Here is a 5,841-nt window from a genome sequence, read left to right as displayed (position 1 = left end):
TGTAATTGTTTTCGGGTTAAAATGTGTGGCAGTAACTTGGAAGTCCGATGCGTATTTGGGAATGGGTCGATAGCCACACTGAAATAGGCCGTTGTATCCCACTTGAAATAATTACATTGAATTCACGGAACAAATTTGAATTTCTCTTTTGAAGATTTGGGATGTGTATTTACCAATTGTAGGAATTAAGTTGTAATCACCCAACACGAACTTTCTGACTCCTAAAACCAAGAAAAGCAAGATTTTATTTGAGAGTTTTGCTCAATTTTTATGAATGCTATCTAGATGTTTCCTCTCTTTATTGTTTTCTATTGGGCAGCTGTGAGAGGGGTTACTTTTTAAATCACTATGCATTAATTTTATCTTATTTTCAAATAAGAAATTTAAGTTTTTTAATGCATATGTTAAATTAAATGTAAAAATGTTACAAATAAGATAAATGAAGAATTGTTTCAGGAACTGGCGATTTTCCATGAGTGCCGTGAACCCCAGGCAGCAGGAATGTGTGAACGAAACACAAAACTGGCCAGAACAACTGAGGAAATACGGCTAAAAGTGCCCAAAAAGGTGCTGATGCCACCTTGATTTTAATGCAGGTGACACCGAGGAATGCGTTGGGGCAGAGATGGTCCATGGACAGCCAATACGGACGCCTTGGGGAACAAAGCCCGCACCACCTGTCGGGATGGATAATGGTGGGTAATGAATAAGCAAATATTAGAGACACTGATAGAGAGCGACACACATACCCAGACAGACAGACACACACACACAGACACACACACACAGACACACACAGGAAGAGACAGAGAGAGACTCTGACAGCGAGAGAGAGACAGAGAGACACACACAGACGGATACACACACAGACACACACAGACAGATAGAGAGACACACACAGGTGGAGAGAGAGATACACAGAGACAGAGAGACACACATAGAGACAGAGAGAGAACACACACACACACGACACAGAGACAACACACACACACGACACAGAGAGACACACACACACACACGAGAGAGAGACACACACACATACAGACACAGAGAGAGTCACACATTGAGACACAGAGGGAGAGACAGAAAGACACACACACACAGACAGTGACACACACAGAGAGAGAAAGACACACAAACAGACAGAGAGAGAGACACACAGAGAGAGAGAGAGAGAGACACACACACACAGACCCACACAGAGAGAGACACAGACAGAGAGAGAGAGATAGAGAGAGAGACATGGACACAGAGAAACAGACAGAGAGACACAGACAGAGAGACACAGACAGAGAAACACACACACACACAGACACACACACACACAGACACACAGACACAGAGAGAGACACAGACACAGAGAGACACACACACACACTGAGACAGACACAGAGACAGATACAGAGACACAGACAGAGAGACACACACACATACCCAGACAGACAGACACACTCACACAGAGACACAGAGAGACAGATATATAGACACAGAGAGACAGATATATAGACACAGAGAGACAGATATACCGACACAGACACACAGAGAGACACATACAGACAGAGAGAGAGAGACTGACAGCGAGAGAGAGACACACAGACAGAGAGAGACACACAGACAGAGAGAGACACACAGACAGAGAGAGACACACACACACAGAGACAGACACAGAGACAGACACAGATACAGAGACACAGACAGAGAGAGACACACACACATACCCAGACAGACAGACACACTCACACACAGACACAGAGAGACAGATATATAGACAAAGAGAGACAGATATACAGACACAGACACACAGAGAGACACATACAGACAGAGAAAGAGACACTGACAGCGAGAGAGAGACAGAGAGAGAGACACAGACAGAGAGAGACAGAGAGAGAGAGTCACAGACATACACACACAGAGACACACACAGACAGACACACACAGACAGAGAGAGAGACACACAGACAGAGAGAGACACACAGACACAGAGACACACACAGAGAGACACAGAGTGACACAAAGAGAGACACAGATAGAGAGAGAGACACAGACAGAGAGAGAGACACAGACAGAGAGAGAGACACAGACAGACAGAGACACAGACAGACAGAGACACAGACAGAGAGACACAGACAGAGAGAGAGAGACACACAGAGAGATAGAGACACACACAGACTGACAGAGAGAGACCCCTTGGTTGTGCACTTAACTCCCTCATCTCTCCTGGCAGGATCTCATCACCTTTCCTACCCGTGGACCATGACATCTGTCAGCTCATCCTCCTTCCTGAGAATGGTGTGAACTCTACCCTAGAAACCCCACAGCAAAGAAAAGGGACCCTTCGGCCCTTCTCGTCCATGGTGAAATATCATTCTGCCAGTTTCATCGACCTGCACCCTGACTTCCCACATCCATGGATCTCTGCAATTGATTCTTAAAACGTAAGAGTTTGAATGTTAAATGGCAGACCATTGAGGAGTGTTGTCAAACAAAGGGATTGAGGAACTGTGGTACAGAACTGCCCAAAAGTGGAGTCCCTTGTAGAGATGGGGGGGGGTGGGGGGGGAGTGAAGAAAGCTTCTGGTATTTTGGCCTTCAGAAGTGAGAGGATTGAGTGCAGGAGGTGGGAGGCCACGAGGAAGTTGGACGAGGCATGGGTGAGGCCAACTTGGGAACATTGTGTGCCGTTTGGGTGGCCGGAGGAGAGGAAGGATAGGAATGAGACAGCGCGTCGAGGAGAGTGACAAGAAGGTGGTCTGGCTTTCGGGGTTTGAGTTCCAGGGGAAGGTTGGACAGGCTGGGACTTTATTCCCTGGAGCGTCGAAGATTGAGGAAGATTTGAAAATTGTGAGGGGGGACGGATCGTGTCCATGGGGACAGGCTGTTTCCAAGGAGAGTGGGAGAGATTCAAAGAGGAGGACATGGATTGAGATTGAAGGGGGATTTTCTTCCCTCAGAGGGGGGTGGGAACGTGGAATGAGCTTTGGGCCAAGGTGGTGGAGGTGGGATGGACTGGAATCTTGGGGGGGAATGTGGGGCAGATCCTGGTGTGGAAATGTGCAGCCTGAAGGGGAGATGGACTGGAGGCCCGAGCCAGCTCTCGGACCCTTCCCCAGTGGGACGAGGTTCTCAGGAGAGAGGGGGCTCCAAAGGGCTGGACCTCGAGCCCTGGGGCTCCATCCAGGGGCTCGGGGTGGTGGAGAGGAGATCCCGAGGAGGGGTGGATCAAGCTCTCGCGAGAGCGACCCCTGGTGGCTGCCATGTTGTTGATCTTTCCCGCCTTTGGAGGAGTTGGTCGCGAGCGGGAGGGGGAGAGAGGTTCGTGTCGGTTCCTCACGGGCGGGAATCGGGGCATTTTGGGAGCGAGACCAGGGAGGACGGAGTTTCCACGGATCGCCCTTTGGGTCTGGAGCGGCCGGAGCTCGGAGGGGAACGGGCAGGGGGATGGTTGTGAGGTGGGGCCGGGGTACCGTGAGGAAGTTTGGGTCGGGGTGGCGTTAGGGTGTGTGGTAGTCGGGGACCCGCGAGGCTTAAGGGGGGGGGGGTCGGGGTCCGTGAGGCTGTGGGGGGGAGGGGGATCCGCGAGGCTGAGGGGGCTCGGGGCCCGCGAGGCAGAGGGGGGAGAGGGACGGGGACCCAGAAGGGTGAGGGGGTCGGGGACCCAGAAGGGTGAGGGGGTCGGGGACCCAGGAGGGTGAGGGGGTCGGGGACCCAGAAGGGTGAGGGGGTCGGGGACCCAGAAGGGTGAGGGGTTCGGGGACCCAGAAGGGTGAGGGGGGTAGAGGACCCAGAAGGGTGAGGGGGACCCGCCAGAGGGGTGTGGGATATCTGCAAGAGGAGTGAGGGACATGCAAGGCTGTGGGGGGCGGGGATCCTGCGAGGCTGAGGGGGACGGGTATCCAGAAGGTTGAGGGACACGCAAGGCTGAGGTACTCGTGGAACCAGAAGGGTGAGGGGAATGAGGACCCAGAAGGGTAATGGTGATCAGGACACAGAAGGGTGAGGGTGATCAGGACCCAGAAGGGTGAGGGTGATCAGGACCCAGAAGGGTGAGGGTGATCAGGACCCAGAAGGGTGAGGGTGATCTGGACCCAGAAGGGTGAGGGTGATCAGGACCCAGAAGGGTGAGGGTGATCAGGACCCAGAAGGGTGAGGGTGATCAGGACCCAGAAGGGTGAGGGTGATCAGGACCCAGAAGGGTGAGGGTGATCAGGACCCAGAAGGGTGAGGGTGATCAGGACCCAGAAAGGTTAGGGGGGACGGGGACCCAAAAAGCTGAGAGAGGACAGGGACCCAGATGGCTGACGGGGACCCAGAAGGCTGAGGGGGAAGTGGGGACCCAGAAGGCTGAGGGGGGAAGGGGACGGGGACCCAGAAGGTTGAGGAGGTACGGGGACCCAGAGGGCGGAGGGGGGGACCGGGACGTGGACCCAGAAGGCTGAGGGCACCTGCGAGGCTGAAGGTGGGGGTGGGAACCCGCGTGGTTTAGGGGATCCGTGTGGTTGAGGGGATCGGAGAACTGCGAGTGTGAGGGGGACCCGTGAGGGTGAGGGAGTCCCGGCCCCATGGATGGGAATGAGCAGGAAGGGGTGCTGGTCAGTGGGACGAGAATATCAGTTCACCACAGACTGTAAGCTTTCAGTTCTGTAATGAGACGTCATTAACTATGACACCGACAGCCCAACCCTCTTTCTCCCAGTTCCACTGCAGACATTGGAAGACGGTCCTCTTTAAAATAATCCAAATACCCCTTGGCGCGGACCCGCCGAAGCCACAGATTAGAATCTGCATCTCAGATGGTGAAGTCTTCAGATTTTTCTTTAAAATATTGTTTACATTGTAAAACCATTTGGAAAGTGCGTTCACATATATTGTTATGTTCAAATCAAAAGGAAAAACTAGCACTAAGCAAGGTTCAAAAAAAAACACACAGGAATAAAGTGCCAGCATCCTGGAGATGGATTTCACAGTGACTAAGGACAAGATTTGTTCTTGTCTCTAGCTGTGCACACACGAGGATGAGAGCAGTGTTTGAGATGCTCTAGCCAGAAAGAATTCCAATCCATATCCCCTCGGTTTTATTCCTCGGGCTGACGGCAAGGTTCAGACTGAAATAGCAGAGGATGAGAATCCAGGCAAAAGGACAGAAGCCCAGACCAAGCAACAATTTGGGCAGAAGGATTTAGATCCACTGGTAGAGAGAGAGAGAGAGAGAGAGTGGAAGGATACTGTCAGAATGCCCATAGGATTTAACCTGCTTAAAAGCAGGTGGCACAAATCTGTGCAGAGGGGCACAATTTAAAGGCGATTGCAGATGTTTGATTGGGAAGCTGCAGGAATTCAGCCCATCAGAATGAAGTAAATGCAATATCCAGAGAGAAACCTTGGGCTTTTCTCTGGAGTGATGCAGGAAGCTCATAGAGTGAATGGATTTGAGGCAGAGCTTGGTGGAGGAGCAGGCAGTGCTGAGGAAACACAAGGCTGCTGAAGGACTTGTAGAAAGAGAACGTGCAGAAGGCTGCGGGTGCCTGGAGTGCATGGCCGGGCAGGATGGTGTAGTCTGGAATAATAGGGACCTTTAACATTGAGACAGGCACATTGATGCAAGAAAAATAGTGGGTTTACGGGTGTGAGGGGTGAAAGGTTCAGTTTGTAGTAGGTTTGATCAGTTGTCTTGTGACACCAATACCCCTGAGCAAAAAGCTCTGCAAAAGTTAAGACACCACCCAGGATATCTTAGGTAAAAACCCTCCACCATTGAGAACATTTGCAGGGAACGCTGCTGTCAGAGAGCAGCAGCAATCAAGGATCCACATCACCCGCTCTGTTCTCACTGCTCCCATCAGG

General features: G+C 51.7%; 1 long non-coding RNA gene across 1 annotated transcript; it reads left to right on the top strand.

Annotated features, from left to right (window-relative positions):
- The first annotated feature begins 495 nt into the window (after positions 1-495).
- Positions 496-4,770, top strand: LOC138750834 (uncharacterized). The gene is made up of 3 exons (XR_011349540.1): positions 496-695; positions 2,225-2,435; positions 4,694-4,770. It is a non-coding gene; the product is annotated as an uncharacterized lncRNA (long non-coding RNA).
- Positions 4,771-5,841: the final 1,071 nt, after the last annotated feature.

Source organism: Narcine bancroftii, unplaced genomic scaffold, assembly GCF_036971445.1.
Source record: "Narcine bancroftii isolate sNarBan1 unplaced genomic scaffold, sNarBan1.hap1 Scaffold_279, whole genome shotgun sequence".
In the NCBI taxonomy this organism is placed as follows: Eukaryota; Metazoa; Chordata; class Chondrichthyes; order Torpediniformes; family Narcinidae; genus Narcine; species Narcine bancroftii.
This window is presented reverse-complemented; position numbering and strand designations above follow the sequence as displayed.